This window comes from Vigna radiata, chromosome 6 (assembly GCF_000741045.1).
Source record: "Vigna radiata var. radiata cultivar VC1973A chromosome 6, Vradiata_ver6, whole genome shotgun sequence".
Lineage (NCBI taxonomy): Eukaryota > Viridiplantae > Streptophyta > Magnoliopsida > Fabales > Fabaceae > Vigna > Vigna radiata.
The window spans coordinates 23,353,181-23,366,965 of NC_028356.1; the positions used below are offsets into that span (position 1 = coordinate 23,353,181).

General features: G+C 33.7%; 1 long non-coding RNA gene and 1 pseudogene across 1 annotated transcript; both read right to left on the minus strand.

Annotated features, from left to right (window-relative positions):
* Positions 1 to 9,635: 9,635 nt before the first annotated feature.
* On the minus strand, positions 9,636 to 10,530 carry LOC111241803. The gene is made up of 3 exons (XR_002668085.1): positions 10,210 to 10,530; positions 9,916 to 10,105; positions 9,636 to 9,831 (listed from the first exon to the last, which is right to left on the minus strand). It is a non-coding gene; the product is annotated as an uncharacterized LOC111241803 (long non-coding RNA).
* Positions 10,531 to 10,603: 73 nt separating this feature from the next.
* Positions 10,604 to 12,988, minus strand: LOC106763584 (annotated as a pseudogene).
* Positions 12,989 to 13,785: the final 797 nt, after the last annotated feature.

Here is a 13,785-nt window from a genome sequence, read left to right on the forward strand (position 1 = left end):
AACTGAAAAACAGGCGTACGCAAGTTAGCAAACCCCATATATATATATATATGGGGTTTGCTAACTTGCGTACGCCTGTTTTTCAGTTGGTACATTTTAACAATGTGTACCGTATAAGATCCGGATAAAATAAAAATATATTATATTTTTATTATATATTTTCTAATATTAAATATTTAATTATGACATGATATTTGATGATAAAAATGTTAAAGAGATATAGGAAAATTAATTAATAATTGTTTATTTTATTTTTTCGAAATTGGTTAACGTAATGTTTATAGATTAATGTTTATGATATTTTAACAATGAAATTGCATTGATTAAATGGTAGTTCTGTGTGCGTGCCCATAGGAGACTTTATTAATCAATATGAATGATTCCTTTGTTTTTGTTTTGCGTGGCTGTTAAAGGAATTAATTTTGGAAGTGAGAGGAGACCTATATATAAATTAAGCTAGCTTTTAAGATCTATTTTAATTTGTTTTTTTTTTGTGCATGAGAGAGGGAAAAATTCGTTTCTCTGTAGCTGTATACATTGATTTCTTTATATAAAAGATAGAAAGGTTTTAATTCCAGTGCATGGTTATGTGAATAATAAAGAATTAGGAGAGAGAAAGAGTTGGTTTAAGTGCATGAATTTTTATTCTTGGGGTGCACAAGAACCAGATAATTAGGCTTCTTTCATTGTTGTTTTTTTTATGGATTCCTAAATTTAAGGGAGGAGAGAGGAATTCTCTTCTTGTTTTTCCCAGGATATTCGAATAAGGAGGGGCTGAGGGTTTTCGTAGATTTAGTTTGGTTCGTACATGCCGAAAAATGGGGAAAGTGAGGGTCTAAAATTTAGGTTTTATTTAAATTAATTAAATGAAATAATAAGAGGAAAATCGAAAATGTTATTAGAGTGGAGGTATTTAAGTGGAATTGAGAAAAAACCTGAGGGGATACCCTGGAGCCGGAAAAGAAAACACTGATAGTAGGGAGATGATATTAGTAATATACGTGACATGGTGGAGAGTAAACCTAGCCTTTTTGTTTTTACCTACAGTGTTATGAGAGAGATTAGAGGCCAATCCTACTCTCAACTTTCTTGACCAAACAGAAAAGAGAAAGAACCCTTAATCTTACACCACGATGATAGTGTGGGTGGTTTAGGGAGAACTCAGCCGATGGGAGAGAAAGCCTATCTCTTATGTGAAACTGTGAGAAAGAATAACAATAAGGAGAAGGCTAAACACGAGCAAACATTTGGAGTCCAGGTAAGGGAAGCTGAACTTGTCCTATGTTTTGGGAATTTCGACTTGATAAGCATGGTGGCTAAATGTGCACATGGTACTGTTTGTATTGTATTTGTTTTTGTGTTGTTTCGATGAGTTCTTGATGAATTTTATCTATTGTTTTGGCTAGGTCTAAGGTAGTCTGACGAATAATTTGTATGAACGTGTGTTTGTATTGGTGTAGGACATAATTCCATTTTTTTTTCTGTCTTCTTTAGCGTTTAAATTGAATGCAGAAACAGTTGTTGCATGCATGTGAGTTTTTTTATTTTAGTCTAGGAAAATCTTAATTCTTTTGGTACAAGATGATAGTTGTTGATGGTACTCTTTGTTTTTAGATTGATAATATTGTTTATCTTTCAAGTGTGTTTAGAAGATTAAATATGTGCAAGAAGTAAATATGCAGTGAATGATATTTAAGTAGTGTAATGAAGGTCCTAGTTTAGTTGTGAGTTTATATTTAAGTCCTGTAGGTGTAACTGTTTTGGATAGGAAACTTTGATGGTTCAGTGATTTGCATAGTATTGAATTATACGTTCTTTTAGTCAGACGAAAGAAAGATAAGGTCGCAGTGATGGTATGGTCTGTATAAATGAGTTGAATGCTTACGATGTTTGGCCTGAAAATCAGTTTGTAATCATTGTTAAAATAAAGGAAAGAAGACGATTGATGTCGTATCAGTTTTGATAGAACTATATTTTTTAAGTGAAAACATGTTATATTTGTGTAGATTATGATTGTTGTTAGTGTGGTATTTTTAGTGTACACAATTTCCTAGGCAAACGAGAGTGATTTGAGAGTGTAAGTTTGAACGAGAATAGATATGGGAATGAGTTCTAGTGAAAACCCATCTTTTAGGATAAATGGTCAAAGGGTAGATGTTGCATGGTCTTCTGATATGGTTGGTCAAGTTATAGTAAGAAGTAGACTTGATGGGTTACTTATTGGAGAGAGAATCAAAGCTTGGCATTATATATATATATATATATTAAGAAACCATTAGGTAAAACTGGGTTAACATATTTAAAGAAATCGAATAAAGTTTTGGTGTGGGGTAGGTTCATTTATTTTTGTTAGACAAAGGTTATGAAATATTTGTTTTCCTATTTTTAGTTGCCATAATCAAGTGAATCATTGTAAAAGAATTTAATTTATTTAAATATATATTAAATTTAGGAAAGATATATAAGTAAAGAAAAATATACAGGGACTTTTCTCTGAATCCGTGAAGCGTAGAATATATTAGGTGCATTTCAAGTATTATATATATGTTACCATTTATGGATTATGCAATTCGACGTGACTTGAGTTTCAATATTATATATATGTAATTATATATAGGTACGATTTATTTATTTTAACGCGGTTTGGGAGCTTTTATGTTTCGACTGTTTTAGAATTTTAGTTTCTAAAATTAGGAAACTTGTTTTTGGATTTCTATTGATTGTTGTATTAGGAAATTTTTAGAACAGATCGACAATGAAGGTTGGTTATGATGTTAAGTGTGATTCTGAGTTGTTTTATCTAGTACGAGTTCATGTGATGAGTTGTTTTTTTAATGTTTCAATAACATGTATGTTGTATCTTTTGGTGTACTTTGTAATACCGAATACGATGTTCTTTGCTCCTCGTCTATAAGTGACGGTAGAAGAAACAAGGTTCGACTGTCCTGTTTTGGTGAACAGGTTTCGTACATAGAGTACCAAGGAACAATGTGTGCCTTATTGGATTGGTTATGTTTTGGTGGATACTTGACTAAATGTGCTATGTTACAATATTAATTTGATGACCAACAATTTTATGTTGATGTTTTATTACATGACGAATATGGTAGCTTACCCTTATTGTTTGTGTATGTGAATGCGATAATCGTATAATTCGTGTTGTTATACGGGAGCAGACATTATTACAAATATTCCAGTTGATGACTAGAGAAGCAAGTGATTGGGGAGAAACTGAAAAAGATTTATTTTGTTTTTCTTTCAAATATTTTCAGTTTATTTGATTTATTGAGTTTGATGTTACAAGTTTGTAATAAATGCCTTTTATTTGGATGTAAAGGATTAAGATTTATTTTCTTCATTATAAGATTTATGGAGATGTTTCTCTAAGTTTTTCAGCTTAGAGCAAAATGACCTGTTATTGACTTGTGAAAAAAAAAATCTTTTTACACTGAGACATCTCGAAAATTAAGATGTTACATACCATATTATAGTAGATAAAAATACCCTCATATAGTATGGATTCTAAGTTTTAAAGTCAAGGACATTTAAATAATTTTCATTCTCAAAAAAAAAAAAAAAGAAACCCCCAAACCCTTACTCACCTCTCTCATTCCTCTTAATCCTTTCTCTTTCATCTCTCTCACTCCAACTTTTTCTCTATCATCTTATGGTAGATCCAACTGAAAAAAAATTAGAAATATTCGTCATTAAACAATTTACCTTTGTAAAGAGTTGATTCATTGTCATATTCGCCTTCCGAAAAAGGTTCATTCAAGATCTCTTCAATTTCATCATCTTCACTAACCTCTAATTTCATCATCTGCAAATGTTGAATCGTCATCTCTTAAAAAACCTTCAGACCAATTACCAATTCTTTCTGATGTCATTATGCTTATGGAAATTAGATAAAATTAGATAAGACAAAAATTATAAAATGAAAACTCATTATAAAATCATTTTTTTATAAGAAATTGTTTAATAGCGAGTATTTCTGATTTTTTTCAAGCGAATTATCAATTCCTTCATATGTCATTATGCTTGTGAAAATTAGATAAAATTAGATAAGACAAAAATTATAAAATGAAAACTCATTATAAAATCATTTTTTTGTAAGAAATTGCTTAACGGCCAGTGTTTTTGATTTTTTTAATGGGTTAAATATGCTTTTAGTCCCTGATGTTTCACTGATTTTTGGTTTTAGTCCCTGCATGAAACTTTGATAGAATTTAGTCCTCGTAGTATGGAAACATGTACGTTTAGTCCCTAATTTTGGACGGCGTTAATTTTTTGGTGAGGTGGCTAATGGCACTACCACTCACCACTGTCCACTGCCTGCCACGTAGTTTTATTTTAAGTTATTTTGGATGAGGTTTTTTGGTTTTGCACGTGTGGGTAGTTACCAGATGAATTAGGATTAGGATCACATAATGACTTAGGTTTTTAAGTGTCAAATTGGTTTTTTGCAATTGGGGAAAAGTGAGGTTTCTGGAAACATTGCACTGTACTGGAAAGCTCTGGTGGTCATTGTCGAAGAATTCCATTTTGATGTTCGTTCTCGAAGCATTGCATTTTGGTGTTCGTTCTCGAAGGTTCATTCTCGAAGCATCGTAGTGTTCGTTCTCGCGCTTTTTATCAAGGTAAGTTTTCATATTTCGTTTGTGATTGTTGGTGGGTGTGTCCATTTTGGGATTTAAATCTTAAAGTGATAATGTCTGAATGTAGGTCTAGAAATGGTGTTCGAAATTCGTTTGCATCACATGGGTAGGTTTGTTAATGATAAGGGGCTGCGGTATGTTGGCGGAGAGGAACACGTGATAATAGGAGTTGATCCAGATTGTTGGTCTTATTTTGAAGCACTTGGAATTATTAAAGAAGAATTTAAGTATGGTGCAACTTTCAAACTATGGTGGAAGGCGTCTAGGGAAATTATGACGAATAATGTGAGATTACTGAGTGATGACAGGGATGCAATGAACTTGGCTAAGTATGCAGAGGAGACTGAGGACATGGTAGAAATATATGTTCAACATGTTCCTAGTGAAGTAGAAGCTTCAGCTGAAGAGTTTGTGGATCAGAGTGAAGAAGAAATAATGGATAATGATGATGATGATGGGTTTGGTGTTGAGAGTGATAGGGTGGATGATGTTTTTAGAAACATTAATCTAGTTTTGGAAAGGTGGAATTCAATGAAAAAAAGAAAGAAACGTGTGACTAGAAGAGGCAAAGTTGGGGAAGGTTCATTTGTAATGGATGATGAAGTTGGAGACCATGAGATCAATGAGGAATACAACAGTGATGAATTGGATTCAGATTTAGAAAGTGATGGGGATGGCAACTTCAAAAGGGGCAAATTTAAAAAGTTTAGACAAGATGATATGAACAAGGATTTCAGATTCTCACTGGGGATGGAATTTGGTTCGCTAAAGGAATTTAAAAATGCACTAATGGAGCATAGTGTATTAAATGGAAAAGAGATTAAGTTTGTGAAGAATGATCTCACAAGAGTAAGGGCAGAATGTAAAAAAAAGTGTGGCTTTCTTATTATGGCTAGCAAGGTAGGAGGGAAGGAAACATTTAGGGTGAAAACCTTAGTTGGAAGACACAGTTGTGGCAGAGTTTTTGGAAACACAAGTGCAAGTGTGAATTGGATTGCCCAAGTTTTAGTTGACAGGTTTGTCAATGTGGCTAGCATGAGTGTCAACCAAATCATTGATGACATTAAAAAGTCATTCAGTGTTGGAATCAGTGCTTGGAAAGCTGGTAAGGCCAAACAAATTGCCTTGGATTCTCTGGTTGGTGATGGGGAAAGACAATAGGCTCGTCTACATGATTATGTGGGGGAATTGCTAAGAGTCAAGTGTGGAACTTTTAAAGTTAAAGTGAATCAACCCCAACCAAGTTTGCCTCCAAGATTTGGTTCTTTTTATATGTGTTTAGAGGGGTGTAAGCAAGGTTTTTTAGGAAGTTGTAGGCCCTTCATAGGGGTCGATGGTTGTCATCTTAAGACAACTTATGGTGGCCAATTGTTGGTGGCGGTTGGACGAGATCCCAATGATCAGTACTTCCCACTTGCTTTTGCAGTGGTCGAGAATGAATGCAAGGAAACTTGAAGATGGTTTTTAGCACAACTTTTGGATGATATAGGCGGCATTGAATGTCAACGTTGGGTTTTTATTTCCGATCAACAAAAGGTATTTCAATTTCACTACTTTGCTTTTTATAATTTATAACAATCTCATGAATTGCTAATTATCATTATATTTTTTATTCAATAGGGTCTAATGCCAGTTTTTGATGAGTTGATGGATGGAGTTGAACATCGATTGTGCTTANGGCACTTATATAACAACTTCAAAAAGCGATTTGGTGGAGGAGTACTCATTAGGGATTTGATGATGGGAGCAGCAAAGGCTACTTATGAGAAGGAATGGGAAAAAAAGATGGGTGAGTTGAAAGCTATTAACATTGATGCATATAATTGGTTGATAGGTATTCCTACCAAGACTTGGTGTAAACATGCCTTTAGTACCTATTGTAGATGCGATGTGTTGATAAATAATTTGACTAAGTCTTTTAATAGTACTATATTACTAGCTAGGGACAAACCAATAATAACTATGATGGAATGGATACGAACCTACATTATGAAACGGTTTGCAACACTTAGGGAGAAAGCAATGACATATCCAGGAGTTGTAATGCCTAGACCTAGAAAAAGGCTTGATAAGGAAATAGAAAAAAGTGGTAATTGGATTCCCACATGGGCCGGGGCAGAAAAATTTGAGGTCACACACGGTTTTACAATGGATAAATTTGTTGTTGACCTAAGTAACAAATCCTGTAGTTGTTACAGTTGGGATTTAATTGGAATACCCTGTAGGCATGTTATTGTTGCAATTAATTACAAAGTTCAAAACCCTGAAGATTATGTCCATGTTTATTACAAGAAACCAGCTTATGTCACCTGTTATTCCCCTGAAATAGTTCTAATAAATGGGCAACAAATGTGGCCAACATCTGAAAACACCCCCTTACTCCTCCCTCAAATTTACAAAACACCTCCTGGGAGGCCAAAAAATTTAAGAAGAAGAGAGGCAGATGAACCTGTGAGGCATACAAAATTGTCCAAGAAGCATGTTATTATGAAGTGCAGCAGTTGCAAAGAGTATGGGCACAATGTAAGATCATGTAGAAGGAAGAACAAAAATAAGGTAAACAATTTGTCTATTACAACTTCACCTAATTATTTACACAAGATGGCATCTAATGTTGCTTACTGCTTTTGTAGAACACAAGGGGCAATTCAAGTTTTGGAGGATCTGGTAGCAGGCCTAGATCTGAAGTAGAAGCACCACCATCATCTTCACAAGGAGCTACAGCTGGAACAGCATCAACAGCACATAGTGGACCATCATTGAGTGGAGCAGCAACTGCATCAAGAGCCCAAGCTGAAGGAAGAAGAGCCTCAGGACTGGGTGCACACCATCTCGGTTCCCAAGCCAATACAACTTGACCAAGCTGCAAGAAGACCCTTTTTTTTAAGTATTTTGTACAAACCCACTAAGGGAACATTAGTAGTGGGCAATAGTTTGTTTAAAGTAATGTAGTTGGCAGGATGTAGGTGGCAGGGACCACTTGTACTACTTTAGTATTGAATGCACAATTATTTTTTGAGTGGGATGGGACCACTTGATGTTTACTTTAGTATTGTATGGGACCACTGATGCACATTTCAATTTTAATTTGGAGTTCTTGTTCACGTGAGTCTTGGGTTATGGACCACTTTATTCCATTCTTCTTTGAATCTTAGTCAATACTGTGTTGATACTGTCTCAATACTGTGACCACCACATCACTCCCCTTTTAACAGCACTTCTAAGCAGGGACTACACCTATGTTTGACTAAAATTTCAGGGACTACAACCATAAGGCAATTGATCATGCATTTTTTCTGCATTTCAAGCAACTATCATAGTCATTTAATGATTGAGTGTGTTTCTCTGCATTGTAGCTGTTTTCACAAGTTTAATTCATCGTTTAAAACTTGATTGCAATGTTCATTTGGTCTTTCTGTATCCAAATTTATAAATGTAAGTTTGCAATTATGAAACAGCAAACAAAGCATAAACTGCACCAGAAAATTGAAGGAGACCAATATAAGTTTCACTGAACCATCAATTTCTTAATTTGGATGGTGACCTCTTCTTTTTTTAACCAAAAGTGTAAGAGACTTGTGTTGAATACTTCATTATACCAATATATTCTAAAATAAACCAGTAATAATCAGTAATATGTAAACTGATTTGTTAACATTCTGCAATTATACATTCAGATGTATATGTCGAGGATGATTATGAGGTTGGCACTTCTGAGACATCTTCGGTTTGGAGGTGAGGGACATCTTCGGTTTTAATGCCTTAGAAGCAAGAAACACCAAAAGCACACGTCTAACTAAACAAAGACATTAATATCAGAAAAAGAAAACAGTAAAATATTTGACCATTTTGCATTGTTTCTCACTATATTACCACGCTTAGCATCATATAAGTCTTTCAAAGACTATTTTAATGACATTTAAAACAACACTCCTAAAGTGCAAAGGAAGCATTGACCATTTTTAATGCCTTGCAAACATTCAGTCAATCACCTTTCATGTATTGGTATTTCTTGCAAAAATGATATATAGAACGGGGAAGCAACAAGAACTTACAATACTGAGTAATTTATTGCCTTCAAAAGTGCTAAAAATTTAATTTTGTTATGCAGCTTTGGAAAATTGAAATTGCACAAGTAACATGCATTGAACCAACCATTCAGATCCTAGGTTATAGAAAAGTAGGTATAATATCCATATATCTTGCCGTAGAAATATTTGTCACTTTTGTAAATTGCTTCTAACTTTGACCATGAAGTAGAAGGAATTAGCACTAGAGTCCGGTTTCAAATATTCTATTTCCCAAAATATATGTGTAAATCAGAGTAGATAAAATAGATTAAATTTGAGAGGGTCATTCAGACAAGGAGAATGACTAGTGATGATACAGAAAATAACTTAACATTTTATTCTACAAAATTCAATGTCATTTTTAATTTATCAGTAATGAATATTTTAGAACATTGAAAACAATTCTGATATATAAGTGATGAATTTCTGCAGTTTTATTACAATAGTTAAGTTAACTTCTGATACGGTGAATAACCAGAATCCAGAAAGTTAATTATGTTATCTTGATCTAAATCTAATAAAGGTAATATGAACCAGGATCATGTAGTTAGACATGTGTAAACGCTGAAACAATAAAGACAGTTAATACCTTAGAAAATGACTGGTTCAATACCAATTTCCAACCAAATTGAATGGTTCAAATGATGAATTCGCATATGAACCTAAAAATAACCAATTGTCCAGTGTGCACACGTTTTAAATGGTCAATTAAACTTGTTAAACCAGTCACAATGCACAAACACAATCAGATGTTCCAATTCACAGGTTCAGTTGCTAATTGTGCAGCAAAATTTACATAACACCAGCAGAATTTAAAAGTGAAAGGAAGTCAATTTTATTCAATCAAATTTCTCAATTACAATTTATCTTCAGTAAAAACATAATACAAAACAAAATAATTAATGCCCAAGACAACACAAACAAGTAAAACATCATTTTCCCAAATTTCTTCTCTTCTTCTAATTTCCTTTTCAACTTGTCTATTTCTTCTTTTGATCCACTACAACTTTATCATTTTCCAAACAAACTTCAAGTTCTTCACTTTTTCCTTCAATTTGAGAAACTTCTTCATCATGCCATTCAAAGTAATTACAACTTGAATTACTCTGCAATAAAATTAACAAACCATTAATAGAAACAAAGTTGAGCACATGAACTAAGCACATGAACTGAAAGAATTAGTCACTTACTGCCCAATTTCTACATCTATAGAATAGTCTTCCTTTGTTCTTCGCAGTTGTTGCCTTCAAAAGCAACAATGGTTCACCACAACCACACATTTTAGGTGGTAACCGTGAAGATGATGCACAGCTCTGAGACTTTGCCGAACCAATCGTCCTTCGCATCCAAACATTTCATGCACTCTCACCTTTCATTTCACTACAACAAACAAAAAGCTTCATCACCTATCGTGCCAAACCAAACCCTAAATCCTCAATCCTTAAATTCATACACATAACAACAAATAATATCTACGAACTTACCTCTTCAACAACACAATCTCAAACCTTCACATGTACGCCCTCCCTCCACAACTTTCTTTGCCCCCTAACTTAGATCACGAACAATAAAATGCTTCATTTCATTCCAATTTAAAATAAAACTACGTGGCAGGCAGTGGACAATGGTGAGTGGCAGTGCCGTTAGCCACCTCACCAAAAAATTAACGCCATCCAAAATTAGGGACTAAACGTACATGTTTCCATACTACGAGGGCTAAATGCTATCAAAGTTTCATGCAGGGACTACAACCAAAAATCAGTGAAACATCACGAACTAAAAGCATATTTAACCCTTTTTTTTAATTAGTGCTATAGTAGAGATGACAGAGAAAATGTTGGAATGAGAGAGATGAAAGAGAAAAGATTGAGAGGCACGAGAGAGGTGAGCAAGGGTTTGAAGGTTTTTTTCTTTTTTTTTAGTTGAGAATGAAAATTATTTAAATATTTTTGACTTTAAAACTTAGAATCCATAATTTATGAGGGTATTTTTGTCTACTATAATCCGGTACACATTGTTAAAATGTACAAACTGAAAAACAGGTGTACGCGCGTAGAGCTGTCAAATTAGCCCATTCGATAGGCCCTGACCCTAACCCATGTGGGTTGGGGCCAAAAAAGCCCACAGGACCAAAAAAATATTTTATTGAAAAATCCCATAGGGCTAAAAAGCCCCAAAACCTCATGGGTCAGGACCAGTCCATGGGCCTTTCTTTTTACCAAATTTCTAAAAGAATCAAATGCACATGAAGCTCTCAATACACTATTCAAAGGGCGTGGAGCTTCCTTTGACTTTGCAGCAAGAAAAAGAGCAACAGTAGTAATCAACTGCAGCACAAATTAATGTGAAAGAAAATCAGTTTTGCCACAGAGATGCAAGTTGAAGGAAAAAATTTAAAGTTACATTACACAATTTCAATAAAATAACAAGCACTAACTACATACAAATCCATAACAAAGTTTTCAATGTCGAAGAACAAACCTTGTTAGGATCAACTACATCAAGGTACAAAAGTTGAGCAACTATGATGTTTGCCATATCGTCATCAACAGCTCCACCACAACGAATTATTCTCTAAATACCAAAACACATTATTAATACTAGCCAGATTAAACAGAAGCTGAATAATGTACCTCTAGTAACAAAAGTAAAAATTGCCTACATATTGGAAAAGCTGACTTATAACACTTTGGAAACGCTCCTACACCATGGGAGGTGGGCCTTGTCCTTGTGCATAGGTGGGGAAATAAAGGGAAGATGGGACTTTCAAATCCCTCTTTCAAAAACACTATCAAGTCAATAAATGAGACTAAGCTAAAACATAAAACTAATAATAGAAGCAAATCAACCTTATGGACCAAATATCCTGACGTGAACTGCTCTCAGGTGTCCAAAATTGATCACCAAACACTGCCTTCACAACCGAATGTTTATTAAACTTTCTACCTCCTACCGATTTCCTTAGTTTCCTGCAAACCGCAACAAGACTTCATTCCCTTAATAGACATACATATATCAAGCATAACAGAGAATACTCTAGTATCTTCCATGATAAATTCTCAATCTTTTTAAGGGAAATTTAAGCACAGATAAAAGGTGGATAATAAAGATTCAAGCTTTAGCTATTAAAATTTTAAAAACCCTTCACAGCAGACCCACCCTAGATTAATCATTTTAAAAACTCAGGCAATTTAAATTCTATCATGACATTTAAAAATGCTAACTATTACTCTCATGAATTATGGCAGACAATGTGCAGAAAGTGCTGCCAAGTGTAAAAATCCAAACCAAAGTTAGTTCCTTGTAACGTACATGGGCAACCAAAGTGTAAAATCCTTTTCTATCTGTTGTCACCAAGGATACCTCCCATCTCTCACATACATTTATATTTTCATAAAAGCTGCTTTATCCTAACATTTCTACAACCAAATTAATTAATTATAGTATTCATACAAGTGAAAAAATATAATCTCTTTAAATAATAGAATTCTCATTTACTTTTAAATATTAAAATGTGTATAAAAGTATTTTATTGTTTTGGAAAACTGAATGTGTAAATATCTAATAGATTAGAAATTATAATCAGTTAGTTTTATAAGTAGATGATACAGATTTAAAAGTTTAGTATATAAAATAATTTTACTTTCTTAAAACATCAAAATAAAAAGAAGTTAATCGTATTAGTGAAGGCAATAGGTTGATTCTAAATGACAGATGCTGTTCAAGAGAACAGTGTAAGTCTTGTTTCATAGAATTTAGAAACCGAATTATTACAGTGCAATGATTCTCAATTACATTCCATAAAAGCCACTAGGCCTGCATTTCATGACAACTTACACATTTGGCATTTGGAGTATCATGTTATTTAGCTTAAGAAAAAGTAATAAGTAGTCTCTAAAGTTGTATAATCTATCTCATCAGACCCTTCAAGTGAAACTATTTTAAAGGTGATTAGTTTAAACATGAGTAGACATCCTGAATAATTCTCAGACCCAAACTTAACACAGTCTTCAAAGCAGATATAAAACAACACCAAAATTGTTCTAGAATAACTACTACATATTCAGAACCCAAATGATACGATTTATCCTACAACATATTCAGAGCCCAAATTGTTGAAATATGCATTTACCCCTTTCTCAGACTGAAAGTGCACAAGTATTCGAAAGAAAAGCTAACCTTGACTATTCTCCTTTTCAACCACTCGATCGTCGCTATCGCCGCCGCATGTACCACCGTGCGCTGCCGTCGACTCCATCGCATATTGCCGTTGCTGTCGAGCTCTGCTATTAGAAAATGTGTGTAGAAGAAAATGGGAAATGTGCTCGGTCAAGCAAAAGAAAATTTGTTTAGGGTCATGGGGCTAGCCCCGTGCTAATTGAGACCCAACCCATTGTCTGGGGGCTTTGAGGGCTTATAGAAAAGCCCCTCGAAGGTGGGTTAAAAAAATGGGGCCTAATTATAAAGGGGACTAAGCTGGCTTTGGGCTTAAAAATAAATTGTAATGCGAGATATATATGGTACATTTTTATAATTTTTTTTTTCAATTGGAGTAATAGGAATGACAAAAAAAATGTTAGAGTGAGAGAGATGAAAGAGAAAGGGTTGAGAGGAATGAGGGAGGTGAGTAAGGGTTTAGGGGTTTCTTTTTTTTAGTTTTGAGAATGAAAATTATTTAAATATCCTTTACCTTAAAACTTAGAATCCATAATAAATGAGGGTATTTTTGTCTACTATAATCCGGTACACATTGTTAAAACGTACCAACTGAAAAAGATCGTTAAAACGTACCAACTGAAAAACAGACGTACGCGTGTTAACAAACCCATATATATATATATATATATATATATATATATATAATATGCTCTTATATTTAGAAAATGTATTAGTTCAATATTTATAATTAAAAAAAACAAATTCATTTAGAAGCATCAGTATCATACAAAAGTTTGGGGTCTAGTTTTTAAGAAAAGTTCAAATTATGTATATTTATTCTAAGAAAATAAAAATATCATTTAAAATAAGATGCACACAAAAAATATTTCCTTCAAAATTAT